The sequence below is a fragment of the Tamandua tetradactyla genome, chromosome 6, assembly GCF_023851605.1.
Source record: "Tamandua tetradactyla isolate mTamTet1 chromosome 6, mTamTet1.pri, whole genome shotgun sequence".
Lineage (NCBI taxonomy): Eukaryota > Metazoa > Chordata > Mammalia > Pilosa > Myrmecophagidae > Tamandua > Tamandua tetradactyla.
The window spans coordinates 174869464-174890055 of record NC_135332.1 but is presented as its reverse complement, the minus strand read 5'-3'; the positions used below and the strand labels follow the sequence as shown (position 1 = coordinate 174890055).

The following is a 20592-nucleotide window of genomic DNA, read 5'->3' as shown; positions in this document are numbered from 1 at the left end:
CAAGAGTCCTCATTTATATAGCTGCTATTACTAATAAATACAGAGCTGGACGATGAGCCAGGAAGCAAATATTAATAAAAGAAAAATGTTTAAGACAGAAATATCATTCAAAAAACTCTCAAACTTAACATTCACATATCAATGACTTTAAAGCATTAATATTTTTCAATGCATTCTACTCTACTCAGGTCTTAGTATTTAATGAGGAGTGAGGTGAAGGCTATTGTTGACTTCTGTGGCTAATACTCATGGATTTTGACCAAACTGTTCTCTAGAGGAAAGGGAGCCTCTGGGACAAAATCGTTCTGAATTATTTTCCCAATGTCACCTTTACCAAGTTTTAAACCCTGATGGAATTTGATTCAAATTACTATCTGGAACATCCTTAAAGCCTCACTAAGCTAACATCTGTAGAACAATTTCTAAATTCTGACCTAAGGACTTATTAATTCATGGTATCCTCACCACAACCTATGGGACAGAAACTACAACTATCTCCCACTTTACAGATGTATAAAGTGAGGCCCGAAGAGGTTAAGAAATTTGTCCAAATAAGTGGTGAGGCTAGATTTGAACCCAGACAGTTTGGTTCCGAGGCCTGCCCTCCTGACTGGACACTATGATGGGAGAAATGCTGCAAAACCTACTGAGAAGGTGGTAGGAGACACAGGGGGCATGAAAGAGAGAGCCCACATGCCTCTTCTCGGGGGTGGGGAATAGAGGGAAACAGGAGTGAGCAGCAGGCAGGTTTCCATAACATTCTGACCTTCAGTCATTGACTGGTTTATGGACTAATTTAGTTTCCAATTCTAATGATGTTTCCACTGCCCAAAACAATACTTAAACTTCTCTTTTGAAACTGTTTGCAGAGTTCAAGACCCATTTTCTTTCTAATAATTTTCAAAGGTGTTCAGTGCTCAGTCACCAGCTCACCTACCTATAGGGGCTCTTCACGTCCTATAAGATGAAACCCCAATTCCTCAGCAGGCGCTAAGGCTTTCCAAGCCCAGCCCAGCCCGCCTTCCAGTCCCATCCCCATCACCCTTCTCCACGTGCTCCGTGTCTTGGTCACAACAGTCCAGCGAAGCTGGTGGCTTTTGCACCTTCGTACAGGCTATGGCCCCTTCCTGGAATGGCTTCCCTCCCCCACTGCCCCCACTCCCCCCACTTCTCTGCCTGGGGAACTTCTGCTCATCCTTTAAGATCCAGTCCAAATACCACCTTCTCGGAGAAGACCTCCTTCCTTCCCCTAGATGGCATTCATTCACTCTTCTGTTTCCACAGCCCTTTGTACAAATGTCCGCTCTCTGTACGATGCATGTCGTTTCATACGGTAACCAGTTGTCTGCATGGCTCTCCTCCATTAAGCTGGACATCCTTGGGGTTTAGAGGCAACATCTAATTCATCTCAAATCCAAGAACAGTGCTAACAAATACTCGGTGGGTTGGTTGACATCATCAACGTGGCAGGATAAACAGCTCCTGAAAATCTTTTCCCATAGATCCAGGGGTAAAAAGGACAATTCTGAATTTTTCAGAATTCTGCAAGAAGACATAAACTGAAGAAAGACCCTACAAATGCTGAATTGAAGTGAGAGAAAAATTTCAAGTAGGAAACTTCCATACCAGACTGACCAGTCCTCTCCCCTCCCCGCCCTCCCTCTCAACACAGCAGGTTAAGGGCAGAGAAACTGCAGCTGGGATTCCTCCCGTCAGGGACACGAAATATAAATTCTCTCACAGCAGAGAGATAGGCCCCCACTGTTTGGAGACCCGGGAGACAAGCGAAGGCATTGCAAGGTCAGAGAGGGATAAAGAGTCTGAGAAAACAGGGGCAGGGTCTGCTTTTTCAGCCCTGGGTTCAAAAGCCTTTCCCCACCCCTAAAGGAAACAGCAGCAAGCAGACTGATCCCTGTCCGGGGTTTGAAAATTGTGTTAGCAAGGAGAGTCCTATGCCACAATGAAGTAGGGGACACAAACCCACCTTGACCCAGATTTTAGCCAGCGAAGGGAGGGCCCAGGAACCCTACGAGGGAGGGTCTAAGGGGGGGATCAAGTTACTGAGCAGCGCCATCTGCCAGGGAGACCAGTAGTGCAAGGGAATGAAGGTTTTTTTCAGATACTCTCCAGAAAAAACACTCTGAAAAACAGTTTAGCAGTTCCTCAGGAATCTAAATACAGAATTGCCTTATGATCCAGCAATCCTATTACTTGGTATATATTCAGAGGAACTGAAGGCAAGGACACAAATGAACTTTTGCTTATCAATGTATAGAGTGGCATTATTCACGTTTGCCAAGAGGTGAAAACAGCCCAAATGTCCATCAATGGACAAGTGAGCAAGCAAACTGTGGTATATACATGTGATGGAATATTATGCAGCTGTCAAATAGAATAAAGTCATGGGGCACGTAGCAACATGGATTAACCTTATATTGAGCAAAATAAGCCAAAAAACAGAAGGACAAATACTGTGTTGTCTCACTTATATGAACGAAACATATGAACAAATTCTGAGAAGTAAAGTTCAGAACACAGGTTATCAGGGGATAGAAAGAGGATAGAGTTTGGGCACTTGGTCCTGAAGAAGTACAGAATGCTCAACTGGGTTGATTGCAAAGATCCAGAAATGGATAGCACAACAATGTGTGATGGTGGCACAATATTAAAGTATAATGAACAAAGCTGAAGGTGAGTGTGGGTGAAAGAGGAAGGCTGGGGGCATGTATGACATCAGAAGGAAAGACAGAAGACAAAAACTGGGGTTGTGTAATTTAACAAAACCTAGAGTGGATAATGATGGTGATTAAACGTATAAATATAAGAAAGTTTTTACTTGAGGGAGAACAATTGAATGTCACCATTGCAAAGTGCTAAAAATGCTGTAGTTGATGGACGTTAACTTTGGCCGCCATACATGAGCCGCCAGTAGATGAAGGTGGCTGAAAGATGCACTGACTGAGAAGAAGACTGGCAAACGATGGGATATACATGTGCTTGAACATTGTGCTGCTACAAAAAGAAACGAAGTTGTGAGGCATGCAATGATGTGAATGAAGCTGTGGGACATTTGGTGAGGCAATATAAGCCAGAAACAAAAGAGTAAATATTGCTTGATCTCATTTAGAAAATACTTATAAGAAAATTGGGTTTTGTAAGCTCTTATAGAGGTCACATTTAGTCCGGAGTGGTAACTGTTATCTCTGGATTTTGAGAGGTTGTTTTAAATATGTATAACATTGTATTTAGAGATAAGAATGAAATAAACCAGTTTGGGATTAAGGTAATTCAGAATGCAGGGATAAGGAAGACATTTTGTATATTTTAGAACCTCACCTATTCCTTGAGACCAAAGGAAGAAAGGTGTGTTTTTTCCAGAACCTGGATTTTCTGTGGCACATGATTCAGCTCAACCTGTCTGGATAGGTCATCTGAACAACCCAAGCCCAGGGAGCCTTTAATCCTGTATAGTTTAATGTAATGCCTGGACGTATCCCAGAGTATATTAAGCAGATCATCAAAAAGTATTGGCAAACTCCCTTCAAGGATGGGAGAAAAAATATGGAACTATTAAGCTTTACCAACGGGGAAACCCCTGATACTGTATCAAACATTAGGGGCACCCAAATCAATATGCCTGGAGGTACGAGGGTAATTCAGTGGTAGAATTCCTGCCTGCCTTGCGGGAGACCCGGGTTCGATTGCCGACCCATGCACTTCCCAAAAACAAACAAACAAGCAAACAAACAAAGCAAAAAAATTCAAAAAATGGTGCTGCACTAGGGGGATACTCACGTGGAAAAAGAATGAAATGTGACCTCCACCATACAACATACAAATGAAATAAAATAAAATAAAAAACAGTAGGCCCATCCCTGATCTTGAGGCTTGCTCTTGTGAAGCTCATGTATGTCATGGAGAAGCTTAGCCTACCCATAGGTGGGCCTAAGAGTCACCTCCAGAGGACTTCTTTTGTTGCTCAGATGTGGTCTCTCTTTCTTTCTCCAAGCCCAACTCTGTAAACGAAGTCATTGCCCTGCCCGCTATGTGGGACATGACATCCAGGGGTGAAAGTCTCCCTGGTGACATGGGAGATGATTCCCAGGGATGAGTCTGGCCCTGGTACTGTGGGAGCAACAATGCCATCCTGAACAAAAAGGGGAAAGAAGTGTAACTAATAAGGTAGCAGTGGCTGAGAGGGTTCAAATAGAGTCGAGAGGCTACTCTGGAGGTCACTCTTATGCAAGCTTCAGTTAGACATTACTACCTATTATGACTTGCCAAACCCCAACCAAAACCATTCCTGTTAATCCTAAAGAATACCTAGGGCATTATATAAGATGCTACAAAGTTTCCAGGCACTAGGGTGACTTTCCAGAAACTTACAACCTCCAGATGGGTCCCTGACCAAATAAGTCTTGAAATGCAGAAGGACCAGCCTCTCCAGAATATCAGCTAGTTCCATCTCCCTGTCCCATATTATCAACAGCCCCTTCCAACTGAAAAAGTTAGAATGGGCACAGCCTAAATACCTCTAAAGGGGGAGAAAGATCAAAACTGATAGTGCAGTTATACAGAGAGGTAGGGTTTGATTAATGAGTGTGAGTCATTATATCGATATGTCCTTTTGTCTCCAGTACCTTAGAGCAACTAGAAGTAAAAACCTAAAATTGTGGAATTGTAACCCATAGCAAACTCAGAAATATGTGCTACAACTAATTGTTGTGATATACTTTGAAATTTATTACTTTTTTGTGTATGTTATTTTTCACAAAAGGAAAAGAGAAGGAAGAGTATAACAGAGAAGATGAGATTTAACAAATGAGTATGACTGCTGAATCAATACATTGATTTCTTTTTTGGTCTCCAGTGTCTTGGAGCAGCTAGGAGAAGAAAGGAAAAATCATGAAACTGTAACTCATACCAAACTTTAAAATCTGTTCTATAGCTACTTATTAAAATGTACTTGGAAACTTATTGCTTTTTGTATATATGTTATATTTCACAATTTAAAAAACACTAATGTCATGATACATGGAAAAAATACAAGTAATGCAAACTAGGGTGTGGGGTTGACAGGAACGCCACAGTGTTCTTTCATCCATCGTAACAAAGGTAATAAACCAAAGCTAAATGTCAGTAAGAGGGGGGATAAGGGAGGGGCATAGGATTCTTGTTGTTTCTCTTTTCCTTCTTGATCTTTTTCTTTTTCTCCTTTCTCTCTTTGTGGAAGAAATGCAAATGTTCTCATATATACTGTGATGGTGAGTGCGTAACTATGTGATCATACTGTGTGGTTACACCATAGAGAAGGAGAATGGGCAGCCCTTCTGGAATGCAGTGGTTAGTTCCACAGGAGGCTAAATATGGAGTTGCCACATGATCCTGCAACCCTGTTATTAGACAAAGACTTGGAAGAACTAAAAACAGAAGCATGAATAAGCATTTACACAGGTGTTTAGGGCAACATTTTTCATGATTTTCAAGGATGGAGGTGGCCTAAGGGTACATTGACTGATCGATGGAAGGGCAAAATGTGGTGTGTATATATGATGGAATAATGAGCGGTACAGGAAGGAACGAAGTCATGTGGCATACAACTAGAATGAACACTGAGCATATTATATTGACTGAAATAAACTGGAAAAAAGACGGACAAAGGATGGATGGTCTCATTGATATGGGTTAACTATGAGAGCAAACTCTGAGAATTGAATTTGAGTGCATAGGTTATCAGGGGAAAGTGGACAGAGACTGGGTAATCGATGATTAAGGAGTACAGAATGCTCCAATAAGGCTCCATGTAATGTTTCATGGAATGTAAGTTCTTACAGCTGTCACATCTATTTATGAGTTTTAACTGATATTTCTAAATTCTGAGATGCTGTGCTCTTTGTGTTTAACTTGGCAGCTCCCTGGAGCATTGGGTAACTGTGAGACACCTGAGACTCAGAATTATGGTTCTGCAGTCTGAAAGTCAGCATTACTCCATACAGCACCTATTAAAGAAGCTAAAAAGGAGATCAGACTCCAGGTGGAGATACAAATGTAATGGACTTGGCTAGGACTAGGCAAATCAGAATTCAGGGTAAAGGATGATATTGTTTGTGTTTTAAAACTTCAGTCTCTGTGGGAGACCAAAGGAAGAGATGCTTATTTGGTCCAAAATTTAAATTATCTCAAGCACAGTATCTAATGAAACCTGTCTGGTCAGGGTCTTTAAACACCTAATTGCATGGAAGCAAGAATAGGGGATGAGGTCTTATTACTCTGCACAAGTTAATGTAATACCTGGATAAATTTCAGAGTACTTTGGACAGAAAATAAAAATGCATTTTCAAAGATACCTTTGAGACTAGGGAAGAAGGTTGAACCATTCAACTTCCCCTCCTGGGGAATTCCTGATATTCTCTCAGGCATTAGGGACTCCCAATTTAGTAAACCAACTCCTTGATCTTGAGGCTCGCTCTTATGAAACTTATTTTTCCAACAGCAAAGCTAAGCCTGCATGTAATTATGCCTAAAAGTCATCCCTAGAGGGCCTCTTTTGTTGCTCAAATGTGGCCTGTCTTTTTATGACCACTCTGCAAATAAACTCACTACCCTCCCCACTAAGTGAGACATGACTCCAGAAACACTGGATATGTATCATAATACTGCACTGTCTTAGTTAACATTTCTATTGTAACTCTTAAAATTGGGTAGATTGCAATACTAGTGGTCAATAAGGAGTACAGAATGTACGGGTATTTTTCTTTTTTCTTTTTATTTATTTTTCTGGAGTAATGCAAATGTTCTAAAAATGATCACTGTAATGAATACACAGCTACGCGATGAAATTGTGAACCATTGATTGTATACTTCGGAAAAGTTGTATGGTGTGTGAAAATATATGAAATTTTTAAAAAGATATTTGGTGAGTCAATGCATAAGTAGATGGATGGACATAAAGATAAACATTCTTTTAATAGAAGATCTTGTAGAGCTAGTGTGAAAACAGAAACACCATACTTGTTTCAATTCAGTGTGATATGTGCTGTGAGCGCTAAGACCTTTAGCAACACTTTGAGAAAGGGTTCGGGTTAGAAGAGTGTGTTTCCTGGGTAGCTTCATGGAGGAAGTTGAGTCAGCCTAGTGAAAAAGTTGAGCAAGAGGCTATCAGCAATGGGGAAGTCATGAAGGTTTTAGACCAAGGGAGAGATACGTCAAATTCTTTAAAATGATTACTTGAATTGTCCAGGATTTTTCTTGTCATTTTTTATTTTTTTAGCCTGGATCTGCATAGCTTAGGAGTTGCACCTGCATCTGCATAGCTTAGTGATGAGCCCATGATTTTGGCACAGGTTGTGTAGAGCATACCCCTTTGTCTGTGGATCTGTGCGTATCTGAGGAACATGTTTAAAGCTCATCAGGTCTTCATTCTCCCATGATTTTGACTTTCCCCAGGGCTCTCAGGGAATTCCCCCGAATGTAGGTGTTTCCAGAGACCACAGATGTGCACAGAGCACAGAGCTTGCCGTCGCTTCATCTTTTCCAAGGTCTCTCTACATTGGACCATGACCTCAGGCTAGCAAAGCTTCTATTTCCCTGTCCATTTGCCATCTAGTCTGTGGCTTTTACCTGGCATGGCTGTAACTTTTCATCCCCCACCCCAAATTACATGGGTCCCTCTGGCAACAAAGCTGTAGATGTTTTAGGCCAGCCCTGAACTTGGGCTGCAGACATGCCAAAAACCTGTCACTCACAGATGGCCTCATGGCTTGCACCCAAAAATGAAGATTTGACGCTGCAATCATGAAGTTGTGTGGAAGAATCAAGAAATCAGAAGCGTGCGAAGCTGGATAGAAGTTCCTCAGTCACCTTTCTAGTGCACCCTTCCAGCTAGTCTTTGCTAGTCTTTACCACTATTTCTCTAGGATAGAGGAACACTATCTGGGTACTACAATTCAGAAATTTGTTTTATTCTAGGTTCTATACTTCCTAACCTTGTTTTATTGATGCAGCATAAGCTACACAATGGCATGAAACAAGAGTCCTAGTTTTGAATTCTGACTTCCTTACTAGATTTGAGCCGCCATCTAACCTCTTTAGACCTCAACTGATGTAACTACAAAATTAGGATACTGGCCAAAATTCTCTCTTCCACCCCTAATATCCCCTGATGCTATCCCCTGATGGATTAAAAACAATAATCCAACATGAATGTGATTCTGGGGGTGGATAATTAGCTTGAGGTCACAAAAAGGAAGGAAATAGAGAACAAGATGCTGTTAGAATGACAGAGGGTAAAGTATTTATTCATTTCTCTCAAGTGCAGAATGCTTGAAAAAGAAATCATAACTGGCTAAGCATTGATCTAGCTCTGTATATTCTTAGATATGATCAATTTCTTCATTTCATAAGTTCGAAAAGCATACATAGAGATTCTGGGTCACCCACAGAGGCAGTGACTCAATCTTTTCGTCACATTCTTTATTAAACTTCTTTACAACAGACCCCCAAATGTATTTGAAGCTAAACAAACAAGCAATCAAAGCAAAATGTTCTGGAAATTTTTCCTTGATGGATTCATTTATTTTCTAGATAGTTTGGACTTCATGTAAGAAATTATAGATACTGAAGTATTTAAATTTATTATACAGCCATAAGTCCCCTTTATAGAATTTTATCTTCCCTCCCATTTTGATTACCCATATCCAATCTCCAGCCCATCAATAGCACTTCTGGACCAGAGAAAGAAAAAGTGATCCTTCCCTGGAGCTGGTTTTAATGCAGGACTATTCTGTTTCCTATGGAAATATATTCAACAACGTGAAACTCAATTTCACCATTATCTGTTATGTCTCTTTGACGATCTCTGCAAAGAGACTCATTAACAGTCACTCACATGGAGAACAGATAGAGTCAGACACTTCTACCTTCTTCAGGGCTGAGTATCATTTTGACAGTGGCCTGTGAAGAAGAAATTATTAAAGTAGCTAGCATTTGTTAAGTGCTTACACTTTGCCAGGTATGCTAGAATCCCACTTCATTTAACTTATAGACATTTAATTATCAGGCATCAACAAAGAATGAAGGTGAGAAATCCCACCACTTCATACCTGTCAATGAGAAGACATCCCCAGAGGTGGAGGACTCCAGTTGACTGTTCCCTCAATGGGTGTCCATTCCTCTACCACTCAGTAGAGTGAACTTCTGGCCTCACTGAATAGATTCTTGAATTTACTAATAGGTATTTCTGTACAACATGTGCACAGAATGCAAGTCAAATGCTTTACATGATGATCAAACAAATATATTTGCTGTTCCAAAGCTGGGGGCGGGGAAATGGACTTAGTTCAATTTACTGAGAGACAGTACTGGGAGGCATTCCCAATTACCAAGCCTCGCCAATGTGGAACAGCCCAGGAAATTTTCAAGGAGAATTTTTAAAACATGCAAATGATACCTGCTGCCCTCATTTCAGTATTACCCTAGATAGCAAATACCAATGGATGTCAGGCTATCAGCATCCTCCCAATCATATCAGCTGCTTGCTCTGCCTCCCATGGGAAAATACCAGTAAGGATAGTAAGGAAAAAATCTGAGAATGTTTCATAAATACAACTCCCTGTGGGGGAGTAGAACTGACATTATCTAATGGAAGCATGAGGATAGGGGCTAGGGTTTCTTCTCATAACAGCATATTCTACTTAAAACCCAGATGTGAGAAAGTAAAAAAAAATCCTTTTTCATGGACAGGGTCAGATTGAAACCCAAGAAAGTGAATAAGATTTACCTAAAGAAACATAAGACATATCATATTTCTAAGAAATTTTAGATTAATTCTCTTCTATTGGCTTCAACTACTAAGGTTTAGGTGGGTTCAATTTGTGTCTAGAAATAGTTATGGAAGTGCTATTCTATACCAACAGCTGAGCTATGGACTTCTTTAGGCAAAGGAAACCTTGGATGCAATCATAACAAAATAAAATGAAGGCAGGGGCTTGAAATACAAAACACATATGATAAAAATTTAAATGAGGGGCAGGCAATTGGTGGCACAGCGGCATAGTTCTCGCCTGCCATGCTGGAGACCTGGGTTCGATTCCCGATGCCTGCCCATGCAAAAAAAAAAAAAAAAATTAAATGAAAACACACAAGCTTTGTGATGTGGATAATCAAAAAGGAAAGAGATCAGTGTGAATCAGAATTTTTCAGAAGCATTTAGCAAGGAAGCTGACTCTTGAGATTGTTTTTCAACATTCAGAGTCAACCAGCATTTACTAGGGAGCCATTAAAAGGCACTCTCAAGTAGAGCAGTAGGTTTGGCATCCCACCTTGATCTGCAGCTTTGCAGGAGGCTGCAGCCAGTCCTGCTCAGGAAAGACGTTTCCCAACCGGTATGACAATGATGTCACTGTTTGGAGCGCTCAGGGCAGGATTCATCAGATTGAATATGCAATAGAAACTGTCAAGCAAGTTTCAGCCACAGTTGGTCTGAACTCAAAAACCCATGCAGTATAGGTTGCAATTAAGAGGGCACAATCTGAGCTTGCAGCCATCAACCATATTGGTATCTCAATTGCGGGCTCACTGCTGATGCTAGACTGTTATGTAATTTCATGTGCCAGGAGTGTTTGGATTCCAGATTTGTATTTGACAGCCGTCTTCCCATGTCTTGTCTTGTATCTCTAATTGGAATCAAGATCCAGATACCAACACAAAGATATGGTCAAAGACCATGTGGCGTGGTGCTGCCCATTGCTGGTTATGATGATATGGGCCCTCATATTTTCCAGACCTGTCCTTCTGCTAACTATTTTGACTGCAGGGCTATGTCCATTGGAGCCTGTTCTTAATCAGCCCGTACTTACTTGGAGAGACATATGTCTGACTTTATGGAGTGTAATTTGAATGAACTGGCTAAACGTGGGTCTGAGTGTCTTAAGAGAGACTTCCTGAGAGCAGGATTTAACCACAAAGAATATTTCCATTGGAATTGTTGGTAAAGACTTGGAGTTTACGAACTATGATGATGATGATGATGATGATGCATCTCCATTCCTGGAGGTCTTGAAGAAAGACCACAGAGGAAGGCACAGCCTGCTTAACCTTCTGATGAGCCTCAGCAAAGGCTGATGAGCCAATGGAGCATTAAGTGATAAACCAGACACATGTGTATTATCAAGAGTGTAACGATGCAGGAACATGAAACGGAATGACAATAATGTACGATTTGAACCAAATGATGCAGAGGTGTGGAATGGTATGTTTTAAAGATCAGCCTAGAAGTGGGTTTTTTCCAGATAATTTAATTGAAACCATATATTGGAGTGCTTTATTACTTTGAGAGGGACTATATAATAATTTTCTAGAAAGTATAGGGTATCTGTACTACTGTTTTTATATGAATAATCTAGTCTCTGTGGGTTTTTTAAGGTTTTTTTTAATTTTTTTATTTTTCATGTATTTTTTGTTTAAGAAAGCAAACAACATACTTAGCACCACCAACAATGGATATCTTAGTTAGCTTAAGCATAGGCATATTTAAATAAAGTATCCATATAATCATTGTAAAGCCTGTGTTTGCACAGTAATTCTCATAAACCAATTTAAAATTAAGGCAACAAGGAAAAAATCTACATTTTAGATAGCAAAGTTCTTAAATTCTAGGTATTATAAACTAACTTAGATACCATTGGATTGGCTGTCAAAACTGTGAATGTTCTCAAAATATCAAGTAGAAAATTCTTACAAATAGCTGCATTACTATAATAATGACCTATGTTACTAAATTTTTCCTTATTTCAGGAAAATACGATGATACAAATATTCTTACAATTAACATATGGAACTCTTAACCACCTAAAAAAGATATCTTAGCTTATCCATAGGCATATTAAAAAAAAATCAAAGTAATCATGGTAAAGCATGTTTGTACAGTATGTTTCATAAACCAATTTAAGATTAAAACAAGGATGGAAAAAATCTATAAATGCAGATATCAGAGTTACTTGAATTCTAAATATTAAACAGTGTCTTAAATAGCATATTATTAGTGATCAAAACTGTGTACATTCTCAAAATATCAAGTAAAAAGTTCTTACAAGTATCAACTTTGCCGTAATAGTGAGCTATGTTACTAAATATTTTCAAATTTTTTATGTCAGGAATTTACTTCATCTGATATTACCTTAACTGTCTATAATTTTTTTAATCATTTTTAGTTGCAAAATTTAACATATATATACAAAGAGAATAAAGCAATAATTTTCAAAGTACACTTCAACAAGCAGCTACAGAACAGTTCTCAGAGTTTGTCATGGGCTACCATGCCCTCAACACAGATTTTTCCTTCTAGCTATTCCAAAACACTGGCAGTTTTATCAGAGTCATAATAATGGAATCATGCAGTATCTATCCTTTTGTGTCTGACTTATTTCACTCAGTATTATGTCCTTAAAGTTCATCCATGTTGTTATATGTTTCAGGACATCATTTTGTCTAAATGCTGCATAATATTCCATCATATGTATATACCACATTTTGTTTATCCACTCATCTGTTGATGAGCACCTGGATTGTTTCCATCTCTGGGCTATTGTGAATAGTGCCAAGTGTCTTTGTGATTTTAAACTCAACTGTGAAATAAATTTTTTTAACCTTAAAAAAAAAAAAAAGGGCACACTCATACACATTCACATTCAATCCTCATGGCTTCCTGTGAGAAAGGTTATTATTCCCACTTTACAGATAAAAAATTGGAACAAAAGAGGGAAAAACTCCCTCAAGATTACTCAGTGTGTTAGTTAGATTCAGTTGTCAACTTGACCAGGTGAGCATACCTAGTTTTGTTGCTGTGGACATGAGCCAATGGTACGTGAACCTCATCTGTTGCTAATTACATCTGCAGTCGGTTAGGAGGCGTGCCTGCTGCAATGAATGACGTTTGACTTAATTGGCTGGTGCTTAAATGAGAGAGCACAACGTAGCACAGCTAAGCAGCTTGGCATTCCTCATCTCAGCCCTCGCAGCTCAGCCCAGGCCTTTGGAGATGCAGAAAGAAGTCACCCCGGGGAAAGTTGTTGGAACCCACGGGCCTGGAGAGAAGACCAGCAGAGACAATCCTGTGCCTTCCACGTAAGAAAGAACCTCAGTGGAAAGTTAGCTGCCTTTCCTCTGAAGAACTAACAAAATAAATCCCCTTTTATTAAAAGCTAGTCCGTCTCTGGTGTGTTGCATTCCGGCAGCTAGCAAACTAGAACAGTCAGTAAATGGTTAAACTCAGATTTAAATCCAGTTCTCCTACATTAAAGCCCTGCTGACCCTAGCAGGAAGCATGGATGAGGGATCCTAAATAGCATTCTAATGAAGAGATAGGAGGAAAGGAGGGGTTGGATATTTTTCCCCCTGGAACACTAACACTTCCTATTGTTGTTTGTTTGTTTGGTTGTTGTTGTTTTTGTTTTTGTATGCTGTATGGCGGGGATCACATTTCATTCCTTTTCCATGTGAGCATCCCTTTTTTCCAGCACCATTTGTTGAATTTTTGTTTGCTTGGTTTTTTGTTTGTTTTGGAAAGTGCGTGGGCCGGGAATCAAACCCGGTCTCATGCATGGTAGGTGAGAATTCTACCACTGAACTACCCTGGCACCCCCATTCCTATTGTTTTTAATTCTACTTACTTTCAAGAAGTTCCTTGTCATCTCCTTTAGTTGTCCATTGTCTTCTCATTCTGAGCTAGGAAAGGACTAGTCACTGTCCTCTGATGGGTGACCTTTATCTTGGGTTGAATTCACTGGATATGACCCTGAAATGGAAATTTTCATGCCTGAGATTATCAGAGAAAGCTCTCAGGAACAACCCCAGTAAGGAAGTGTGGGAAGCAGGTTGGACAAGGGAGAAATGAATTGAGATATAGCTGGAAGAGAGGCCTAGAGAAATCCCACAGGAAACTGTGACCCTGAAATGGATCCTACAAGCTAGTCACAAGGTTTGGGCCAGTGAATCCCTCACTGACCAATCATGATATGTTGGCCAGCCTGAAGCGCGGGTGGAAGCCTGGACATAACAGTGCTCCTCAGCTGAGATCAGTCTCCAGCTTTGACCGTCAACAGCCAACGCTCCTGGTGGCTAGCAGGATAAGGACCTCAATCCTGAAGCACCCACTACAGCTCACCCCTTGTGCTTCTTGGGCTCATCTGCTTCCTATAATAAGCCTATCCCAATTTGTAACAAGTTCAGGATTCTTGTTGGTCTCATTTCCTGGTGAAATAAAGGGAAGATCAGTGTTGGGTAAGCCATGCCCCTACTGCTGCTGGTACCCAGACTAGCCACAAACACCCATCATCACTCTCCTCTTCTACTCATTTCAGATTTACCTTATCCTTGGCTAACACCTATGCCGGTCTCAGTGTATCGCCCACTAAGGGGTCTGAAGCCCTAATCACCTTGCCCTTTACAGGCTGTGGTTGCTGAACCTTTGCTTTTATCATTTAAACTGGAAATGCCAGGATATGTCCTTGAGGATCAACTGTATGCCATATTCTTCCCTGTCTCCACTTACAACACTGCCCTATCTCATCCTAATGATGAAAATCTCTGATAGTAAAGTGAAGCCTTTCCTTGCTTACTGACCCCTTGGCATGGAAAACCTGGAGAGACCATAACTTAAACAGATGATGTCAAGTTAAAGTTCAAAAGGGCTTTTTCTGTCCCCTGGTGAAAGTACTATCCCTCTGGAAATTGGTACTGATAAGCACACAGAGCCTAAAGTTACAGGCAGGGAAGGACAAATATCCCAAGTGGCTCACTGGAAGTGATGTTAAATATGTCTGTTCCTACTTCTACCCCTTGATTCCTGTTCTCGTTCATGTTGCCTACTGGAGGCACAGCACCATATTGTGATCGTGGATTTACGGTGGATCATGGAGAATGATGCTCAGTTCTCACTGGACATTTTCCCATGTTGATACTTTCAAAACGCCATTTCATCACTGTCTGAGGCCATCAGCCTCTGAGTGAAAAGAGTAGTGGATCCTAAGGCTATGTGTTCACTGCTGTAAAGTGGATCCTTTGGTCTGTTAATATTATGCAGTATCTTAGACTGTAGATTAATCCCTTTGTAAGCTTTCAGACAGTGGTGCTGACCTTCACCATAATGGTGGGAAAGGCTCATTTGCTTTTCCACATATCCAGAAAACATGTCAACTCCAGTCAAGATAAATCACTATCCCTTCCAACATAGTCAACTTGCCACTCACTGGGTGGTTGGTGCCATATTGGAAACACAGTGTTGGTTTCCATTGAGGGAAGTTTGGATATTTAGCAGTAGTAAAAACTAAATCAGTCTTGATGAGGAAGTTCCTTACTGTTGAGCCCAAGCATAGATTCCACACCTGCTATAGTGGCTATTTATTTAATGAGCCTATATGGCCAGCACTGATATGTCCAATGACAGAGTTAACTGCTATCATTTGGTCAAGTCATCTTATCTGCTCGGTTACTTAATTCTTCTTTCACAGTGGAGATTCTCTGGTAGGCATTAACACTCACTACAAAACCTCCACTATCTGGTGCCACTCTCATATGTCCATCCACACTTCTGTCCCAGAACTCCTTATCCCTAATCTTCCAATCATTCTACTTCCAGTCTCCTGGTCAACCAACCATACTATTGGCCACTTCCCATGAATCAGTGTATATCCTTACTTTGGATCACTTCTTTTTTCACATGGAATGGATGACCAGGAATACTTCCTGAAGCTCTGACCATTAGAAGGCTTTCCCCTGCACTGTCTTTCAGCAAACCCCCAAGTTTGGCCATACTGCAGAAACATTCTAATTTGGACTTGCACCTACATACTGAAATGATCCATCTGAACCAGGTCAATACTTTCCCTCTCTATGATCTGGTCATAAAGGACCCCATGTTGCTATAGATATGAGCTGAGGGAGAGATCAGTGCAACAGTGGTAGATGACATGAGGTCTGTGACACGTGTTTATGTGACTTATGTCTGCCCACTATATCTGCTCGAGCTGGATCCCACTTTTATTTAACAATAGATTTGCCCTTATGAGTCCTTGGATCTGACAAGACCCGGTTCATGATGGGAAATTGTGACCACAGGGTCACTTGATGTCTCATGCTTTTCATAGTGAGTAGTTATTCGTTATAGTCGACACAGCCTTGCTCCAAACCACTACATTGTGATTCTCCTATTGCAATTTAACATAAACTCTAAACATTTTTTTCTCTCATGGCAGAAACTTCTAATAACATCTGATCTGCCAGACTTTATGACCCAAATGGCTGAGTCACTTGTTCTGCAATCTGAAGTTGGGATGAGCCTTCAAAGTTGTCTCAGATTGAGGTGAGTGCACCCAGCCTTTGTAATATCTTCATCACTGGATGCAGGCTGCCCCAGGGGTAAACATATAGACTAGGATGAGGCTAAGGTCAATCTAAAGAGAACACTGATCTCAGCTTTCAGCAGCCCACATTCCCAGCAACTGGAGAAATCCAGAGTTGAGTCTCTTGGCAATGCAGTAGCATGGATTTCACCCTTCTCACACAACTATTACCAGTCAGAATTCGTGAGGAGGCCCAGTTCTTTTAATGAATAGGATTGATCTGTCTGTCTTCTGTTCCAGCAGCCCTTAGTTCAAACTTCTTTCAGTGCTCATTCTACAGTATCACAGTTTTCTCTTCAGATAAATGATCAACTTCTCCAGGGCAAGTCTATTTATTCACTAGTTGCACAATATCTAGCACATAAAAAAAATGCAAAAAATGCTGTTAGTGTGGATAAATGAATAAAAAAATGAATGAGGTACATAATTGTAAGGTTCAAATATGCTGAGAAACAGATAATGTATCACTGTGTATTCCAGCCAGTGAAGTGACTCAACACTGGTGTTTGGGCTCCTCCTGGATTTCCCTAGTGTTAGGTCTAGGGATTGGGGACAGTTCTGCAACAGAAAAGACTTTCTTACAGGAAATCTACTTATCTCTTACCTAAGTCCAAGTTACTTTATAACAAATACTTTTGTGTGTGTGTGCTTTCTTTCCTTTTTTTGATTTTTTTGTTTTCATCAGGTTCTAATTAAGAGCTTACTACTCTCAAGCCAGGCTGCCCCTTGTACAGGTGAAGACATTGAAACTCCAGGAGGTTGTGTGACTTGCCCTGAGCTTGGATACACAACTAGGAACCGGCAGTATCAGGATCTGGACGTTAAGTCCCTGTTCTAAGGTAATAACAAGGCAAATACTACTTTTTTCATCTTAGATTGCTTCTTAGTATGGTGGGGGGGAAAGACACTGTACAATTTTAAAAACAAAGTAATCATCCATTGATGTAATTACTATTCAGGAGTAAAAAACACTAGCTACTGAGATTTAAAGTAACAAGACCAACTTTGAAAATGGGGTCCAGGGAAGACCTCTTTAGGGAGATGGTTTAAACTGAAACCTAAAGGATAAGAAGTTAGTTACAAGAAAGGGCATTGCAGAGGCAGGAACAATGTTATCTTGTCCCAGGAGGTGAAAGGAGACCCACATGGCCCAAACTTAGTGAGCAAAGAGGAGACAGGCCTTGTCTGAAGGTGCAGGTACAGACAGTTCTCTCAAGTCCTAGGGAAGGAGTGTGATTTCACCCAATGCAATGGAAATCTGCAAAGGATTCCTAGGAGAGGAATGTCAACGTCTGATCATAAGGTGATCAGTCTGGATCACCGTCCATGTGGTGAATGGACAGAGGGCAAAAAAATGCAGGCAGGATACCAGTTAGACATCTACAGCAAAATCCATCCTGGTTACTTGGTCTCATTCCTTCTAGACTTCCCTTCTCTCATATTAGAACATACCAAGTACTACTAAACACTAAACCCTGAAGGACCCAACTGCTTTAAATATAGGGCTGTGGTGTTCAAAAGTCGAGTCACCCAGCACTTCTGACTTAGCTATTTCCTTTAATATCTACACTTCTCACTCTTTTCAACACCATGAATAGTGACTAATAAAGTGAACAACTCTCCCCTCCAATACTCTATATTAAGAACTTGATGTTCCATTTATAGTGTCCTTCACCTGGAATAATGAACACCAGATGCAGAATAATGGCAGCGATTAGTAATTTTCTCCCATGAGAGCCATTTTTAGGAACGATGCAGATTGCTTCTTACTCCTCCACCTCCGTTCCACCCCCTCCCAGCTGTTCCCTCAAGCTGGGCTCCCACTCACCTGACGGGCAGTTCTCATGGGGATGGAGCATCTTGATGAGAAGAGGATAAAATTTCAGAACATCCAATAGGCAGACTCAAAACTAAATGGAAAAAAAACAGAAAGAGTAACCTAAAGGCTCTCATTGGTTGAGAGCTTACTATGGGTCAGGCTCTATCTTAAGGACTTAAGACACTTCTTCAAGGAAGTCTCATTGTTGATTGCCATGTTATTATCTAGGATCACACAGGAGCACACAGGTATCCCAAGCCAAAGAAAATGTAACAAGCCACAGACAGGGAAAACAGTATGGGGATTGATGGCTGCTTACAAACATTTAGCCTTCAAATTGTTCAGATGTCATCTCATCTAATGATCCATTTTCCAACCTGAGTTTGAATCTCTGTATCGTCTCTTGCTCTGCTGTCCCAATTCTTTGAAACCTTGCTCACCTCCAGCCTGCACTAGTTCACAGACTTTGATGGGCATCTGTGTCCTGAAGGACAAACACCTGACAACGGGAGGAAAACTGTCAGACCAGCTGGGGTGGGTGAAATCTGCCTCCATGTCTCCACTGCCTTTCCCAGCTTAGTCTAGGGACCTAAAGAAGACTGTAGGAGAAGCATGATAATATCTTCAATAAATTAACCAGTAAGTTTTATTTAATAAAGTTGCACAACCTTTTTTACCTAGCTTTCCTTCCTGTACCATGTTCCTCAAAGTCAGTCAACCTCAACCACACACGTACAGGTGAGTCACTGTGGTTGGTGGCAGAATGGCCACAATCCTTCTCTCCTCCCTGAATCCATGCACTTTTCAACCTCACTTTATTGCACCTTCCATCACAAAGGGTCATCTACTTACCACCCTTTGACCAGGCTGGCCTTGTGACTTCCTTCAGCCAAAAGAATGTGGTGGAAGCAATGAGGTAGCACTCCACATCTAGGCTTCAAGAGGCCATTATGTGTTTCCTCTCCCCTGGAAACCTGTGACATGTGAACAGCCCCGGCCAGGTTGCTGGAGGATGAGAGACCACATGGAGGAGAACTGAGGAGCCCCAGCCAGCCCTCAGAAGGAGCAGGAGCTCACGGACACCTGAGGAAGCCAAGCTGAAGCCAGAGCCATCCAACTGAAGCCTAGGCTCATGAGCAATAGTTGTTTGTGGTTATCTTAAGTCATAGCATTTATGTTCATGTGTTATGCATCAGTGGATAAATGATATAGTCAGAAATACAAGCAGCTGTTTGACAAAATTGTCCAAGACACAATCCATACCTCCTTGCCCATCATTCCTGGCTCTTAGTTCTCTGGCTTCCTTTATCTATGACTTCTACCTTGATAGCTACCTTTAGCCCCTCTAAATTAAAATCATTCTCATGTTTGAAACTCAGCTCTCTCCAACAGACTGTATTGAAATAAAATACAGCAAAGCCTCTCCTATTAAAGATTTTTTTAAGTAATTATTTTAAATTTCCTTAATCATGTATCTTTGTTGTGGACACACTCAGAAATGACTCCCAAAGAGTCATGCCCTTGTATCATCACCTCTGGTTAAATGACTGTGGAATCTTGGATTGCGTAGGCCTGTAAGCTCTCCCATCACTCTGCGGAATCCTCAAGTACCAGGGTGGCTGGTATTCCAAGACATAGTAGGTTCAATAAATGCTGGATTTGAATAAACACATGGGTTATCAGAGGTATAAATGAGCAAGTGAATAAATATATGAATGAATAAGAAACAACTAAAGGAGGTTGGAAATGCTTTACTGGAGAAATGAAGATTCAGAGAGAAGAGACAAACCAACTGATTCTTAAGAATAAGGATATAAACAGAGGGTGGGACATTTTCTGGGTACAGTCCTAGGATAGAATTTGCCAGCAGTAAAAAGTCATAGAGAGGTGAATTGTAAGGAATCCAAGATTAAACTCCCCCCTCAGATAAGTTTTGATCTCACTGGTTTTTCTCATGTCCATTAAAGATAACTTCACTTTTTCAGTAGCTTAAGTCATCTGGAAGGTATCAAATTCTCTCTTCCTCTTGCACTCCACATTTCAATCCTTGAGCAAATCATTGTGGCTCCACCATCAAAATACAGAATCCAGAATCACTTTCTCTATCCCTACCATGACCATGTTTGTCCAAATCACCACCAACGCCCACTTAGATTGTTGCAATGGCTTCCAGACTCGTCTCCCCCTTCTGTTCTTATTCCCTGTATTATAATTTTTTAAAAAGTACGCAGAGGAATCTTGTGAAAAAGTCAGTCAGTCATGTCATGCCTCTGCTTAAAGCCTTCCAATAGCTTCCTATTTTGACCAGGGTAAAACTTGAAATCCCTAGGATGGCTTACAAAGTAGGCCCCAGCCTGCACCACGTTCCTCCCTAAT

General features: G+C 40.8%; 1 pseudogene; it reads left to right on the top strand.

The window, feature by feature from the left end:
• The first annotated feature begins 9547 nt into the window (after positions 1-9547).
• Positions 9548-11140, top strand: LOC143686891 (proteasome subunit alpha type-1 pseudogene; annotated as a pseudogene).
• The last annotated feature ends 9452 nt before the right edge of the window (positions 11141-20592 follow it).